Raw genomic sequence first — 19365 nt, forward strand, 5'->3', positions numbered from 1 at the left:
TATGAAAGATTAGTATAAAATAGAAAGGAATGAAGAATTGCACCAAACCAGTCAAATGACTAAATACAGAATAAAAATATTAGATATTTCATATTTGATTTTCTGAATATAAAAAAATTTAAACGTTTATAATATTTTTTTTTTAAATCCCTTCCCGACTTCCGCAAGATAAGAGAGTATTTAGATATTGAAAAATAAATAAATCTTATACGGAATTGAAAGGTTTATTAGACTTAGATATTTACGGTTATTATACGGTATAATGTGCGGAAGTCGGGAAGGGATTTAAAAAAAAAATATTATCTCTCTTATCGTTGAAATAATTTTTTTAGATATGATATAAAAAATTTGCAAAAAAATAGGTATAATAATTCAATAAAAAATATACGCTATTGTAAAATTATATAAAGCTATTGTTTTATTAATTTTTTTATTTATTTTTCACAGTAACGTTTTATCTCATAACATACAATATCATACCAAATCGATTCCATGGTAAGAATAAAATGTTATTTCATGGTAAATTCTCACTAAATCTGTCTTGCTTTTGATCGTTAGATGAACACGTTAACGTAATTTTACATTCTTCTGACAACATTCCAATAAGTTTTGAAATATTTACTGTACACTATTGTTATTTATGCGGATTATAAAATACGTTCACAAAGGATATAAAAACTTCCAGGACGTATTATATTAGCGAAAATAAAGAAGAAAGTTCATTCCTATAAACATAGGTTCGGTGTTAGCGAGTGTCAGCTGGCAAAAGCCCTGATATCTACGCACAAACTTTAATTCTTGGGACCTATATTAATGGATAGAACCTGAAAAAATAGTTACAGTAGCTTTATTTGTAGTCTTTTTCGAAAAATCAGAGGTAGGAGATTTTTTTTTAATTTTTCACAGTCACAATACTTCCTTTACTTAAAATAATAAAACTGCACATTTAAGAATAAAATAAAACTGCACATCAATAATATAAGTTATTAAACATCTTTAAAGCTAATTAAAAATTAATTTTATTTAATTTATTTCGTAATTAGAAAATACTAACAACTGATTCCAAGTTTTTTATTATATTACATTTGAACAGTAATAAACATTTTTAATTTTATACTTTGTGTTTGTTATTTTTCTAAAATATTTAATTCTGTTTTGAAATATTGAAAATTTTGTTTCGCTTAATACCTAGTTAAAATCTGCCACATTTTAATGTTTTGTTTTAATAAACTTTGAACCTCTTACTTTTCAAGTTCTTAAACTTTATTCCTACAATTTTATCAAAATCAAATTATCTACGAATTTTATTTAAAACATTTAGGTTTTTATTACCCATTTAATAATTATAAAAAAATAATTATTTTTTCGATTCCATTATTATTATTATTTTTTTTTTTTTTTAATTAGTATTATAATCATATTCTTACATAAGAAGTGCATTCATACTTACAGTTTATCTACTATATGAAACATTATGAAGATATCAAACCACAGAAGCAACCTTCAAACCGTAGAAACATGGATTTTTATGTCGCATTCCATAATTATACATACAACAGATAATTCTAAACAATTTTAATCAAACTGACACCTGTGTTATAGTTAATATGATTAGTCAGATAAGACATGAACAAAAAATTAAAAAACAAAAGAACCAATCGGATCTTTATTTCTTATGGATAAATAAATTTATCTATAAATAAATAAATTTATTTCTTATGGATAAATAATTCAGCATTACTAGCACAACTTTGAATTAATTAGAATATTTATAGATGTGAAATTTATTTTACAAATTCAGTAAAATATTTTACATTTTTTAAACAATAGGATAAAAAAAGATGACAAAGTTGTAATTTTTTCCTGGCATTTATTCTTATACAGTAGATGATACATGGAAAAGTTACCTAAGATTTCTTTTTTTTGGTGGAGATAATTTATGATGAAGTTTTTATATTAAAAAAAGAATATCGGTACATTTTCATTTATTTTCTGTTCCCTCATCAAAAAATCACCTTCCAAGAATTTTTTTTTGATTTTTCTATGTTTATTAAATGGAGGAAACTAAGAAAGAAATTCCAATGAAAAATGTAAAACCAATAAAAAATTACTTAGGATTTCTTTTTTGGAGGTGAAATTGTAAAATTATTACTGAAAGTATTTTATTTAAACTTTTAATAATTAACTTATTCTTCATTTTAATAATATAATTAAACCAAATAAAGTTTTGAAAAAATCAAAAAATTGATATTTTTTAAAATTTGATCGCTCCCCCACCCTAAATATTGCCTCCAAAATATATTTTTTGGGTCACTACTACTATGCCTAGAAATACATAAAAAGGAATTTGGTTAAAAACATTAAATAAAAAATAGCTTTTTACGATATTTGGTGAACGGTGAATTTTGATCAAAATTTCTTTAATAATGTAAAGATAAACATGCATGCATGTACTGATATAATATATAAAGTTGGATAAATTTGACCCGGAAAACCCCCTTGGAGATTTTGACCCAAAGATTTCACCAACAAATTGCCCCATATACACGAGTCTGTATAAAACGTCATTAACATCGATTTATGCGGTCAAAAGTTATTAAGCTTCAAACACGCCACACACGTACATACAAACGTACGAACATTACCCATCACTCTTTTTTGGAATCTCTGGATCATGAAACACCGAAAAATCCATACTCACTTTTTGACCGATTAGTATGCTTTCCTTCTTGCAGCATAGCTCTAGCGCTATGACGCCAGGATAGTAAAATCGTCCTTAATACATAATTACCTTTTATTAAATATTTAAAAGAAAAGTTAAACGAAAAGTTATAAGTACGTTTAATAATCTGAGAAATCAAAATTTTAAAACTAAAATTTCTGATAATATAATAAAATATTCTCTTCTTTATTCATCCTCACTGTTAATTAAAAGGTAACTATTCCACACCGGCTTGTTCTCGTATACTTATAACAATTTAATTGGATCACTGCCTCATTATACAATTCGCTTTACCAAATTTTTATGATTTTACCAATCATTTCAGAGTCATTAAATAAAATATTTCCCACGAATACTCATATATAACTTGTTTAGTAAAGGTCGCCCAAGATTTCGGTGGTGTATTCATAACATCAGGCACAAAGAAAACATCTTTATAAAAATAATTCTGAAAACGCAGTTTTATTCATTTATCCGCCGTATTATTTTTTTAAATATAAATTTATACCTCCATGAATTGAGATATTTCAATTAAATAGCACAACTCTTTTTTAAATTAATATACTCAAAAAAATAAATAAATATGATAACTTGATATTGTCGTTATTTCTTACGGTATAGGAAGTAATCGTTTCCGCGCTTCAAATGTCTACGTTTAGAGCTTGCTCTGAAACAACTTGGTACTGTAGACAATTAATAAACAAAATTTAATTATAAATTTACTTATAACATATTGATATTTTAATCCTCCTTACTGGGAAGACTAAAAATAGTTCTTCAACTAAAAAACACCCTCCAATGTTTATAACTGTGCTATGTTTATAATTTTGCTATAACTTCGTAAGCTGAAAAAACTAACATTATTAGATTATAATATAATTGTAGTATTATTATTTGCTAGTTTGTATATTTTTATATGTATAATTATGTTATATGAACACATGAATAATTGCTTATATTGATTAAAATATGCATAAATTAATCTAAAATTGTAATTAATAACAGAAATCTAAAGAAACTTACAAAAAATGACACTTGAATATAATCCACAACTTATCTTACCTGAAACAAAAGAAAGTAAATAAAAATAACACATTATTAAAGAAAGAAATTTAACTTTTCATAAACCTACAAATCACATACCCAGTTGCAACGGGTTATTTAGTAAGTAATAATTTTTATATTACAAAAAATATATAATAATAGCTAAAAAGAACCAATGAATTAAAGAACCTTCATTTAAATTATGTTTTCTTGCTGGAAACAATATATAATCAGACCTTTCCACATAAAAATGGAATTTAAAATAGTTTTCTTGCGAGTGTTTAGTGTATACGGTGGAACTACTGCTAGAAAATTTTCTGGAAAATTTTGCTAGAATGTTTCCTGAAATCAGAGATTTGAGAAATATTAAAATAAATATTTATTTACGCCTACGTCCTATTTTTATTTATTTTGCATTTTTGGGCTTGGGAACCTTAAAATGTTGTGAAATAGAATAAAAAAAGTATTCAACATTTTTACCCATTGAAATAATTTTTTTTGTTATGTATTCCATAGATGAAATTAATTTTTTTTTTTTTAATAAATAATAGATGCTATTAATTTTTTGAACTATTATAAAGGAAAAAAGGATAAATTAATTCAGATAAATTCAACACCGAACTATTAAACAGTAAGATCACTTTATCATGCACATCATGATACTAGACACTGTAATTCCACTGTGGACTGTAATACAGATATACATTCAATTTGATTCATCGAATGAAGTTATGCACAACTGTACAATTCCTGAAGGCAGGTCCGAACCCTTCGCACCATACTTGACATCCTTCTAAGGACATCAGGGCAAATGGAATTCATCTCAAACAACATGATGCCAAGGGTTCGGACCTGCCTTCAGGAAAATGATGTACATTTCTACCACTTGTTATAAGACATTACCAGTTGTGCACAACTACATTCAATTAATCAAATCAAATGTATCTTTTTATTGTAGTTCATAAATGAAATTATAATGCTTTTATAATATTTTATTATGAACTGCACGATAAGATGATCTCACTATACATATATACATATTTACTTTAAAATATAACAAACAGAAGTTTAATATAATTAAGATATTGGGCAAATTACCTTTAACCAGTTTGATAAAATTAGGAATCTGCTCAATCCTAATGACTCTTCTTTTATAAAAATAAATAAATTAACAGTTTTTTTTTTTAATTTATAAGCTAAAACCACAAAATTTTCAAAACAATTTTTTATACTTTCTATAGATGGGCGATATATATATATATATATATATATATATATATATATATATATATATATATATATATATATATATATATATATTATATATATATATTATATCATCGCCCATCTATAGAAAGTATAAAAAATTGTTTTGAAAATAACCCATTCAATTTTCTGCAATAATATTTTTTATCAATTCGCTTAAAATTCAAACTAACCAAATTTGATAACTGCTCATCAGACTCTTTCTGAAATATAATAGATAAGATTATTCTAATTAAGTTTATTCATTCTTAGACACAAGAATCTCTAAGCTTCTAGAATATATATAGTTGGTAAACATGACTTTTCCACGTCGGTTAAGTTAACTTGTACAGCTTTTGCAATTCAAACATTAAGGGTCAATACGAAAAATTATTAACACAAGAAAATCTTTTTGTGCTCAAATTGTCTAGTTTGGTTACCAAAAAATTTAATGTTACGAGTATGTATAAATTAATAAGGTATTACATATATAAGGTATGTTTTAAATACAAACATTGTCAATTATATATCAACATTGTTATTTTATAAAGTGAATCGTCGAAAAATTCAGAAAGTAAATAAATTTGACAGCTACTACAGTGAAATATTATTCTATAAAATATAATTAAAAAAGAGAATTATAAATAAATACATTTTTTTTAAATAATTAAATTTACCAATAATTTTATTTATTGAATAAAAACAAGAGCATTTTCATCAACCATGTTCCGTAATCCTTAAACGGAGAAAGTTAATTGCGTTCTTAGGTTTCAAGAACATTATTCCAAGTATAATATTTGTTTGTATTACCACAAAGTTGCTGTAGGCAACACAGGTCACAAGTGATAAACGGTTAGCATAAACCATGCCTTCATTTATTCTAGTACAGAAATAGAAATAAAAAATATTTTAATGTTATTAGAATAAAATAAGTAAAAATTTTATTATTTTTTATCAGCAAATTATTAAATTATTTTCATTTTATTATATACGAGTAAATTAGCATTACAGAAATATGAATCGTAAATATTTTTATATTTATGTCGTTAATAAGGGTTATAAAATTTGTTTCTTTTGATGTCAAATTTTATTTCTACCTGTTTAACCCATTAAAATAAAAATTTACATTAAAGATTATTTTAATTATTATTCAGAAATTAAAGTCTGTGTAAAGACCTTTTTTATTTTTCTGTTTAACCTCCGGAACCATCATAAACTATTACTTCAGAGGATGAATGATATATGCATGAATGTAAAATATGTATGAAATGTAATCTTGTACTGGTCGACCATTCCTGAGATGTGTGGTTAATTGAAAGCTAACCACCAAAGATCACTGGTATCCACGATCTAATATTCAAATCCGAATAAAATAACTTTTTTTTAACCTCCGGGACCACCGTTATGAATTGCTTCAGATGATGAGATGAATGATTTATAGCGAATGTGAAAGTGCCATGTTTAACCGGGATTCGAACACGGGACCTCCGGATGAAAGGCTGAGACGCTACCACTCGTGCCACAGAGGACGGCCTGTAGAAAAGTAAAGGCAACTATGGTGGTCACCATAGTTGCCTTATAACTGTAAAAATTTATCTTGCCTTTACTAGAATTTGAACCTTAGAACACTCGACTTCGAAATCAGATGATTTCCGAGGACGCGTTTAATCCTAGACCAACCGGATGGATTCTGTGTAAAGACCTAGGATTGAACATATAACATTTAGTTTAAAAAACCTCAAAATGTCATTATTTTTTGGAGAATTTGAAAAACATTTAATGAATAATTTAAATCACTACAGATTGTATACTCCTACATTTCATATAAAGCTCATATAAAATTACCTACTATTATAATCCATTATTTATAAAAAGTAATAAAATTTCATATAAAAATGTATGGCAAAGGTAAAAATATTAGAAAAGTTCACAGAATTCCTATTTTTCAGGGGACCTTCGACAAAGATCAAAAACCTATTTTAAGCGTTATTTAGTGAAAAATTATTAAAAAATCACATAATGGACTGAAACGGTGATAAATAGACAAATTTATATACAAATTGCAGTTTGTAGAGGGAAGAATTTTTTTTATTCATTTCCTTAAATTTTTTAATAATAATATTTCCAATTATATTTTAAATGATATTGCTTTCTTATAAGCTAAAAATACTTACAAGAAATGGGTTCATAAAATGCAGCATCTTCGTTACATAGCATTTCTCAATATTTCTTAATTTTGTAATATACAGAGTGATTCAAAGAAACGAGAAATTTTTAAAGTTGTGTTGGTAGCCGTGGGCGATTGGTACCACTTGATAAGTGGCGCCAGCCTCTCTAATCTAACCTGCCATTTAGTTGTCATGGATCCTTGGAGTGGTGCGCAACATGCATTTGCTATCAAAGCGTTTTACAAAAACAACGACGAGTGTGGAGGGAGCGCGTAGAGAATTTCGCCGTCATTTTAATCTGGGACGGCACGACCGTGTTCCATCAGCACATGCAATTAAAACATGGATATCTAATTTTGAAGAAACTGGTTCGGCAATGAAAAAGAAACCTCCAGGCCGTGAGCGAACCGTCCGTACACCACAGAATATTCAAGCTTTACAAGATGCTGTCACACGAAGTCCATATCGGTCAATCCGTCGTCTCTCAGCATCTTTACAATTGCATAGTTCAAGTGTTCGAAGAATGTTAGTGAAGGACTTGCAATTCCATTCATACAAGTTGCAGATCGTCCAGGAACTGAAACCGAACGATGCAGTTGTGCGAACACAATTCTGTAATGTAATGCTTCAGAAGATAAATGATAACGAAGAGTTTATTCACGAACTGTGGATGTCAGACGAAGCGCATTTCCACCTCAGTGGATTTGTTAACAAGCAAAATTTCAGATACTGGACACAAGAAAATCCTACGCAGCTACACCAACGTCTGTTGCACAGCCATAAAGTGACCGTGTGGTGTGCTATATCATCTTACGGTGTTATAGGCCCTTATTTTTTTGAGGATGACAACAGTTTTGCGATTACAGTGATGTCGGCTCCTTACGTAGCCGTGCTTCAAACCTTTGTTGTGGAACAATAAAAGAGATTTCCACCAATTCTTAACACAGCCTGATTTCAACAAGACGGAGCAACGTCACATACTGCACGAATATCGATGGCAGCTGTACGCCGATTGTTTGGACAACGTGTCATTTCACGAAATGGTGACATTACATGGCCTCCCAGATCGCCTGATCTCTCAGCTTGCGATTACTTTTTGTGGGGTCACCTTAAAAGCAAAGTGTTCCACAGTAGACCTGCTACAACGGAAGAACTGAAGGGAAGGATCCGAGAAGCAATTGCGGAAATTCCAGTTGAGATGTTACGTCAAACCATGAACAATTTAACGAAGAAACTTCGTGAGTGTTTACGTAGAAGAGGAGGTCACCTGCAAGAAGTCATCTTTAAAAAATAAACTAAAATGTCTGAAATGGCAACATTTGTACAATTACACTACTATTATTACATTATTACATTATTTAATTTTTAAAACTTCCCGTTTCTTTGAATCACCCTGTACTTATTTTCGTAATACACACCATTATTACACTAAATATAATATTCTAGGTAATTCTTTTGAATTTAAAAAAAATTTAGTTTAATTTCTGCTTTGATTTAACTGGTAAAGGATCTTTTAAGAATTTTGAACATAGTATAGGGTTTTTAATTTTAATGTGTAATTTTCAACGAACGATTTGAAAAATTATAAACTGCAACTGATGATGCGAGGTACTCGCGAAAGCGCTCATGCTTAGATTATTGAATAAGGGAGGTGTCTCTTTTTTTTTAATTCTATTTTTTTTTTCTATTTTATTAATTCTGTACTTGGGTTGATTAATATAATTAATATAATATTGTAGGTAAGTTTTCATCTCGTAGATAAGTTTTCATCCAAAATATGACTAATTTTTACTTCAAAATACCGAGATTAAAAAAGAGTTTTTTCTATAGGCTAAGTTAAATTAATTTCACTATTCAAAACAAAATATAAGTTCACGACTTAAATTGTTCACGTAATGAAAAACACTCGTGTTTGAGTTATACAATTATGTATAAGCTATTAGGTCACATAATCAAATTCTTTGTAGGTAAACTGAGATAAGATACAAATCACTCTTAAAATTTCACCTATTCTTAAGATAATAATCTCAACTTACTAAGAAAAATGAGATGAAAAGTGGTTTCTTGTTGTCTTCTTCATCGAGCCAAACATACTGTGGCTCATCAACATGCCAAACCCACCAAAATGAAGGAAATGTTTAGTTAACAACATCACTTTTTTTTAGCTACAAAGACTGGTTGCATAGTGAACATCGTCGGTACACTCAGAGAAGCAACTCTGACTGGTAGCTTTGATGCGAATATTAAGACATAATAAAGGCATTTCAGACAATAAAGACTGCAATAGAAAAATTAATTCAGTTCTTCTGATGAGAAATAACAAATTATATACGAATACTTTATCACTACTTGTACACATGAATTAGTAGGGAATTAAGTTTGAACTGCGAGACGTAAAGCAAAAAAAAAAAACTTTTAAAACTCCTGTAAAATGTAAAAAGTAAAAAAAAATTACCCAGTTTGACTTTAAATTCTGACTTTTGAATTCAGTGCCGAATTAAAAAAAAAAAACGATTAATACGTTAAAAATTCTTAATCTGATGTAGAATTCAACTGTCTAATTTCACTGCGATTTTAAATATCGGTTTTATTTAAAACTTTTAATTTTATAATTTTCAACAAAGAAATTCTAAAAAAAATTGCTTCCGGAATGAAAAGATAGGCTGTTTTAAAGAAAATTAAATGACGAAATCCTTCCTCTAGATTAAAATAAGAAAAAGAACGCAGATAAACGAAGTTAAGTTACTACTAAATACAGGTAAGAACTGAGACTCATTGGAATGCGGGAAAAAAAGATATAAACATTATCAGTTTACCTTGGTTATAAGTTTTCCTTTACACACTTACTCCATCACATTCTGCAACATATTTAAACCTAATGTTTACTCTTAAGACTGTTCTCGTGTTACCATTCAGAATCTCAGTACACTATTAAACACATAAATCTTACATTAGTTTTGATAAAATTATTTTTTTATTAGCTTCCTTACATACAAAAAATAGGTTTGAAAAAATAAAAAAAAAACTCTTTGATACAGTCTTAGAGCATAAAACACTCTTTCATACACTGAAAGAATACGGAGTCGACCAAAAGAAAATAAACCTAATCAGACTGATCCTAACAAAAAAGACTGCAGACAACATTCAGAGGAAAACTCAGCAGACCCTTTCAAATCAAGACAGGCCTGAGCTAAGGTAACGGACTTTCCCCGATCCTACTCAACTGTGCCCTAGAAAAAGTGACGAACAGATTTTGAACAAAATTTACTTCCCATCTTTAGCGTTCGTGAACGATATAGCTTTATTAACCGAAAAAAGAAACAAAGAAAGCAATTAAAACAAGTGGAATACCTCAAAAAAATAACAGAAAAGACAAGACTACAGATATCATTCCAAAAGACAGAAATAATGCCCAACAGTGTAGCCAAAAATACAGCAAAAGAAATAGAAACAAAGAACGGCAAAATCAAAACCATATAAAAGTTCCGATACCAAGGACAAAAGAATAATCGACAATGTTCTAGACAAAACACCACTCCAGGATAGAAAGATGAAGTTGGAGAGTAAACCCAGTACAATGAACAGTAAGAATCCGGTACAACAAGAAAAACCTTTCAAGAAAAGCCAGACTGAGGCAATACATCACACTTATCAGACTCTATGAATCAAAAACATTCTCACTAAATACAGAACCAACAGATCTTCAGAAAATATAAAATTAATTACTAAGAATATTATATGGGTCATTTAAAATAGAAGAAGACTACAGAAGAATGAATGCACATACAAAAAATATATGAACACATAGAAGGCATTTACTTAGCTCTCATCAACACAAATTCCACGAAAACATAAAATGGATAGAGGACAAAAGGTGTATCAAACAAATCTGAACTCCAAAACCAATTAAACCTTCACCAAACCAATGAAAGAGCTGCTAAACAAACACAATATCAAGAATAAGTTATGCAACAACAGACAAGAATACAGAAAATTACTGCACGATATACGAGTCTTTGCAAGCGAAAGAAGAAGACTCCAAGGAGAAGATCAGTGATCGAATGAGAGAAAAAAGGACTTCTCAGAACAGACGAGTCTTCTTCAAAAGACAAAAATGAAAACCAAAAAACCCTCTCCAATTAATACTTGCATAGTACGTATAGAAGGCTAGATCGCAAGACAAACAAGAAGTGACCTAGTTTTTAGTTTTTTCTGACTGATGACATAATAGTCATCAGTCAGTAATATCTAGTGTACCTGCAAACAATTCTTACGATATTGCTGTTAGAGTAAGATTAGTTTAGTTACAATCAATTAGGATCAATAATTTTGATTCTGTACTTTATTACAATTTGAATTTTTTCGTTAAAGCCCTCAATTCGTAAAATTCAGTCCAAAACGAAAAAAGTAATAGTTTATAGAAATTAGGTTTTCTTCTCATTACTTTTCTGTCAACCTGGCCAACATCATTTCATTACTAAAGGTACGTTCAACTTTATTCAACTTATTTCCGTGTTAAACCCGTAAAAAAAATTTTTTAAGTATGTTTTATTAACAACTAATAGCTCTTTTTTCTGTTTAGCCTCCAGAACAACTTTAAAGTATTGCTTCAGAAGATGAATGAGGATGATATGTAATGAATGTAAATGAAGTATAGTCTTGTACAGTGATTAAATGATGATGTGTGATTAAATGAAACCCAACCACCAAAGAACACCGGTATCCATGATCTAGTATTCAAATATGTTTAAAGGTAAGGCCTTCACTAAGATTTACAATTAAAGCTAACCTAATTAAACATAATTGTCATTTTTTCATTGCTTCCCACTTATTTAGCCGTATTTACTCGAAAATTATTGATTTATCTTTTTCAATTGGGAATAATTCTTTATTATTGTTATTTTTTTTTTAAACTTTCTAAAATAATTAAATTAAAATATGATTATATTATTTCGGGTACGATGCAATGGTGAACAGCTAAAACATGAATTTTTCTTTTGGAAAGATCTTGGAAGGAAAAGCTGCCGAACATTTGCAAAGATGCAAGGCAATTGTTATCAAAGTCACCTTTACATGCAGACAAAAAATGTGGGTCCATGGAGATAAAGGATGGATTTCCTGAGTTTTCTGCCTTACTAGAAGACTTCGAGACGGAAAGAAGAATTAAACGTACGAGAGTTGCTGTGGATGCTTCCACAAGCACTGCAAAGCCGAAGGAAAGTGCGATTTCTGCCAGCCTGGAAGAGCCCAAAACAGAGAAGAAGAAAACGGATTCTGGTGGTAGGAAGGAACCCCTATCATCTACGTGCGGGACTCAACCGGGCACCCTTCCAATCCCAAATCATCTACAAGTTCAACCGTGGACATTAATGGAAAGTAAGAAGAGAAAAAAGAAGGGCCAGAGCTCTGAAGATAAAAAGGCTGCAAAGGAGCATATCAAAAACCTTCCAGAGGCAGTAGCAAAAGCAAACGTAACAAAAAGAGGAAGAATCTTAAAGAAGCGATCCTCATGAAAAAGACCGAGGGTAAAACTTGTGCCGAAACTCTCAGTCAAATACAGACCTTCAGTGCTGCCCTGAAGACTGTACTCAAAGAAGGTGCCGTAGCCCGCAATCTGGAACCGCGGAAGGCTGCGGAGATCCGGCATCTAGACTGCGTCACAGAGAAAGAGGATGTGAAAGCAGCACTGGGAAGAGATCTCGAAGATATAGGAAACCGTTGGGTTAACGTTACCAGTGCTAATGCCGGGGAGCAATAGTGATTGAAGAGCAGGCTGCTGCCAGACTGCTCAGTCAATCAGTTTGACCAGTCAACCAGTTTGATCAGTCAATCAAAGATAAGAATTGGCTGGGTGTACTGCCAGATTAGGCCTAGGACACAGGTCCCTCTGTGTTTCAGGTGCCAGGGGTATGAGCATCGGCTCCCGGATGTAAGAGCCCTGATAGGAGCCGGCTCTGCCATAAGTACGGGATAGGGAACACAATGCTAAGGAATGTTCCGCTTCCCTCGGTGCATGCTCTGCCTAGCAAAAGGCGTGAACATTTTTTAGCAAATTAATTGGTAAAAAATATTTCACGATTTGTAAAATAAAACTAATTTATTAGCAAATATCTTAGTTAAATCCCATCGGTATTATGTACTTTAAAAAAACAATAGATTTCAAATATCTTTTAATTAATAATAAATATGTGACGTAATTGGAATATTAACCAATCAAAATGATAGCTGTTTTAAGTTAATACAAAATATCAAAACCATTTCGATAATTAATTATATTTCAAATTTTTTTTTTATTGTTAACTCATTGCATTATTTTGCAGTTCACGTGAGAGTGTTTCACCATTGTGATGTATATAAACTGTTTGTTCTACGTATTTCTCTTTTTATTTTTTATCTAACTGTCTCTTATACACTCGTGTATCGTTTTCGTATTGTACTGTATACAAACCATCTACCGTTCTCCCGTGTACTTTAAAATCTCACGGTACCAATTATTACTGCTTGCTGCAATCTTTTAAAATATTTCTCACAATTACTACAGTCACTTGAATTATTAAAACATTTATATATGAACTAGTTACAATAAATACTATATTGCATGGTTATAGTATTAAAATTATCTGCTAAATAGGTAAAATTAAATAATTATGTTTCAATAAAAACAGTATTCTATACTAATTTTAATTAAAACTATAGATTTTATATATTTTTTAAATATTAAATGTTATTTAAATATCTGTGTCCACTACTTGTTTTACTTTGCAAGGAATTAAAATGAGGGTGGGAAAATGTTTTATTGTTACATAAATTATTCAATCGTGGGTATCTACTTCTTAATGTTAAGAAAATTTTATCATTAAATTACAAATAACAATAATTAATTTATATAACAAGATTACATAATAGTATTACATAAGCAGAAAACAAAGCAACCGGCATAATATTATAGATCTTGATAAGATATATAATAATTGTAATGAAAAAAATGTTTAAAAATGTAAGGAATACAGAAGTGAAATATCTAAAAAAAATGATTTATCAGTTTCCTTTAAAATGATTTATCTTCTTTTCCTTTTTCCATTTAGCCTCCGGAACACGGTAAGGTATTAATCAGAGAATGAATGAGAATGATAAGTATGAATGTAAATGAACTGTAGTCGTGTACAGTCTCAGTCAACCATTCCTGAGATTGTGCCTTTACAAGACCTTAGAACTCTCGACTTCGAAATCAACTGATTTGCGACGCCCACTTCACCACTAGTTCAACCCGGTAGGTTCAATTAATACGTATCAAGAACAGATATTTTTATTAAGTATCTCATCGAAAATATTGGATAAATAAATATTAGATTTAAAAATAATTAATTTACAATAATTCCCCCTTTAATAAAACGTCTGGTTTCTATTGAAAGAATGTAATTATGGAAACGAATATTTTTAAATTTGCTACCTCATAAAATTATTTATAACCATTACTTTTGTTTCGGTTGATGATATCGCCACATAGGTTTGAAGCTTGTGCGTGGGATACGGAAATGTGTAGCGTATGAATAATGCCGTGCCTGACCGGGATTCGAACCCAGGACCTCCGGATGAAAGGAGGTCCTTGGGTTCGAAGGACACTCGCAACACGGAGGCTGGTCATTTGTATAACAAGTTTGTACAAAAAAGTATGTTTGTATTAAAAGCTTCAAAATAAAAACTTTCTTAGTTTAAGAAAAAATGTACATGTCCATAGAAACTATTTTTTCAGTAAGATTTTCATTTATTAAATTTTTACAGTTAAATTAAATAATTATTAATAAAAACAAATTTTATTGGGAGGGGTTTAATTTAGATCATTAAATAAAATTCTTAAATGAATATTTTCGATTAAATAAATAATACTTAATTCAAATTACATTTTTATGCTTCTAATTCAAATCATTAAATACATTTTTTGTCACGAAATTTAAAAAAATATTTTCATAGAAATAAAATTTTTTCATGCTACGAAACCTCTTCATTTTTACATCCAAAGAACGTTTTTAAAAAGAAATTTTATTTTCTCACTTAATTTGAGAAGTATTTAAAGATTTATATTTCATTCGAAAAAAATTCTGTCGAACGAAAAAAGATTTCGGGTTAAACAATAAAATATAATTAAAAAAACTCTTTATAATAAGCAGTTTGTATGAAATTATAGCTTTGACAAACAAAAAAATTTGGTTTATATAGAAAAAAAATTTATTGCAATACATTTATTAGGTTAAATAATAAAACAACCATCACTTTCTTATTAAAAACCAATAAAATTTTAAAGAAATGTTTGAGAGTAGAAACTGGTTGGGGTACAAAACTTTCAAACCGTAAGTTCAATTCGGAAAGTGTCTACAAAATATTCCAGTATCCGAAAGTTCGAAGAATAATATATTTTCCCAAAACACCATAAGTTCAAAAATATAAATAATTTCAGTCATAAATTAGTATCAAAATCTTTATAAAATGGTTTTATAAAAATTCTTAAAATTTTAAATTGTAACCGACGGTTTTTTAAATATCAAAGTATGTCATCATCAACAAAATCCAGAAAATTGGAAACCATGTTGAATATTCTGTGTTAAATAATTTGAGCCTCCATAGGTTTATTGCTTTCGTGCTTCCTCTTTTATATCTCGTTTAAAATGCATATAAACTCGAATTATCTGTCCAGGAACAACCTGAAAACGGTCGTGTTATCAATCAGAAAAATTGTATATATTTACAAAATGTTAGATCACAGCGATTAATTGATTCCATAACTTTGGAAGATATCGTACTGGAACGACTCTTCTTCCTTGAGCACATCTACTACGGGTGCATGTGAGCTCAAAATAATAAACTGTGGGAAGGAATTTGAATCTTTTTGAATCTCATTAATATAGTTATCAAAAAATAAACAGATGTATATCATTTGTATAAGCGACGAAACCATCCCAAAAATCCACAATACCGAATTAAATGATCGTCGACGAAGGTACGCGAACTTGCTGACATCGCAAATATCTCGATAAGCTGTATCTATTACGTTTAACAAGATGTTTTTGATATAAAAAAACTTTATGCTTGAACAAACTTTTCGTTGGTATTCAACTGAAAAACGCATTCGACTGAACAGTTCAAGGGAAATTTTAATTATTTAAATTATTTCAACACGATTCCGCTGAGTTTCTTCAACGTTTTATGTCAGTAGATGAAATATGGATTCACCATTACACGGCAGAGTTCAAACAACAGTCCAAGCAGTGAGTGGTACCAGGTGAACATTCGCCGAAGAAAGTGAAAACGGTACTATTTTTTGAAAAGCTCATCGCTACAGTTTTTGGGATGTCACGGTGTGTTGCTCAGAGTCCAAACAGTGAGTGGTACCAGATGAACGTTCACCGAAGAAAGCGAAAAGGGTACTATTTTTAGGAAAGCTCATCGCTACGGGTTTTTGGGATCTCATGGTGTGTTCCTCACAGATTATCTGGAAAACAGTACAGCCATACTAATTGAAGGGGGCTATACAATCTAAATGTCAACATCTAGCCAAAAAGATAGTGCTCGTTCACCACGTTAATACACAGATGTCTCGGGTTGTTACTGTAAAATTCCGTGACCTATGCTTCGAAATGCTTTCACATGCGCCGTATACGCCGGATTTTGCTCCCAAACTAGAGGAAATGATTCTCTGGACGAAGATTCACTTAAAATGATGAGGTCAAATGTAATTCAACGGATTACTTTGCGGAGATGAATAATTCGCATTACACTGAAGGTATTAAAAAGTTGAAAATATCTAAATCTATCAAATTACAAGGTGATTATGTTGAAAATAAAAATTTCTAGTACATCTTTTGTTCTCTTTATCAGACGAGAACTTTCCGAAAGAGGAAATCATTCGAGTGGACCATATTACCCGAGTCAACTACTCTTCACTTATATATATATCTTTTATTACTTTAACAACCAGTAATGTTAAAAAAATTACAGTATTTTACGCTTGACACAACAGATATTTTTATTATTTCTTTTATTTTTTTATTTATTTTATTTCTTTCACTTTTACAGAATTAATAATTAATGGAGTAATCCTAATATTAATTATAATATTACTTAACTTAATTATACTTAGTTTATATTATTTGTAAAAGATGAAAGATTAGGTGTCTCCAAGGGTCTTGCCCGTTTTATGGCAGCATCCCTTTTCTTTTATTATAAAAAATGTATATATCTATTTTATTATAAAAAATGTATATATTTATTTATCAAACAAAAGATATATTTCTCAAACATAATTATTATTCATTTACTGTATATAACTGGAAACAGAAATATATAAGCTGCCTATTTTTACGTTATATGAATATCAAATTTCATTTCTAAGAACAAAGGAGATTGTAAATAGAATGATTCAGAAAATTACAAAATGAATAATAAATATTAAAAGGAAGAGTAATAATTTAGTATAACCTTGTGGAAGGGAGGTGGCGTCTAGAAAGATTTCTATTTTTTTAAATACAGACATTGAATCACTCATTTGTATTAATGACAATATTTAATAGCATAATAAACATCTTTAATGCCTCTTTACGTAACTATTTTGCAGTACTTTGTTATTGTATATAATTAAACTCAAATTTTACAAAAATTCTCATAAAATATATGTACAATTATTTAAATTGTATAAAAAAGATGTCGTAAGACGACAAAAAGAAAAACTTGTAACAGAGGAGTAATAAACAAATAAATAATGTAATTAATTGTCTCCCATTGTAAAAGTGAAATAAGACCCAATAAAGGTAATGAAAAAACAACGGGTATTCATAAAGTTTCAGAATTCTAAATTCCATTTTTCTTTCTTTAAAACTTCATTAAAAAAGAATTATTATTTACGTTAAATTACAAGGAAGTATGTTTTTTATTTCATATCGATATGTAGAGTGTATCACGAAGTAATACAAATGGAGTTTTGAACACAAAAAAAAAATCATATCTCCCATATTAGGCTCAGTATCGCATGGGTTTAAAGTGGTCGGTAGTCCTTTAAACATTACCGAAAACCTTTATCCGAAGCAATTGTTGATATGACCAACCCTTACGGCAAGGAATGACCAAAACTTTGCTGGAATTGTAAGAAGATGGGCTTGTTGTATGCTAAACATATGAACTTTAAGATGGAAATCTTTTTTATCCCCTCCTTAACAGACGTGAAATCCTTTTTTCAACTTTTTTTAAATTTATTTATATTGATTTATTAATAATTATTAACCTCTGATTGTTAAAAAGTTTTACAATAAATAATAATTCAATAATAACAATTAAAAAATATATTTAAAAAATCAGAAGTTATTAGTGAAATAAAATTTTATGTACTTTTAATTTTAAAAAAAGGAAATGAAGTCGGATTCGAACCGATGTGCCTTTCCCTTGTAAGATAAAATACGATTTCATTAATTAAATTTTTTTTGGCTGGAACCGATGAAAATATATTATGAAATCACTTATGATATATCGTTGAAAAGCTAATAAACCCTCAATGAGGGTTTATTAGTGTAGTTAAGAAAAAGTAAAAATCCCATTTTTTTTGGATTTTGGGCTTTTCTGGACACTTTTGGTTCAGTCGATTGCAATCAAAAGAGGAAGTGCGCAACTAGATGTTACAACAGTCCTAAATCTAAAATTTCAACATTTAAGGCCTATTGGTTCAGTCGATTGCAATCAAAAGAGGAAGTACGCAACTAGATGTTACAACAGTCCTAAATCTAAAATTTCAACATTTAAGGCCTAATCGTTTTTCAGTTATGCATGATACAAACGTACGTACGCAAACGTCATTCCGAAACTAGTCAAAATGGATTCAGGGATGGTCAAATGGATATTTCCGTTGAAATATGAAAATCGAAATTTTTCGCAATCACAATACTTCCTTTACTTCGTACAAGGATTTAAAAATCGCGATTTATAAATAGCAATTATTTATTATAATATGGGACATTTTTATAGGTAACGGATCCCTGGTTATTAAATTCACTGCTGTTAACAATTCAATTTTGCAGATCTTGAAGAGTAGCAGGCTTAATTGGTAAACCCACCGGATTGGTCTAGTGGTTAACTCGTCATCGCAAATCAGCTGATTTAAAGTCGAGAGTTCTAAGCTTCAAATCCTAGCAAAGGCAAGAATAA

General features: G+C 29.6%; 1 protein-coding gene across 1 annotated transcript in view; it reads right to left on the reverse strand.

Moving 5' to 3' along the window:
* Cad99C (cadherin 99C) overlaps nt 1–19365 on the reverse strand; it is a 985647-nt gene that overhangs the window by 831658 nt on the left and 134624 nt on the right. The window lies entirely within an intron of this gene.

The sequence above is a fragment of the Lycorma delicatula genome, chromosome 1 (assembly GCF_047948215.1).
Source record: "Lycorma delicatula isolate Av1 chromosome 1, ASM4794821v1, whole genome shotgun sequence".
NCBI lineage: Eukaryota > Metazoa > Arthropoda > Insecta > Hemiptera > Fulgoridae > Lycorma > Lycorma delicatula.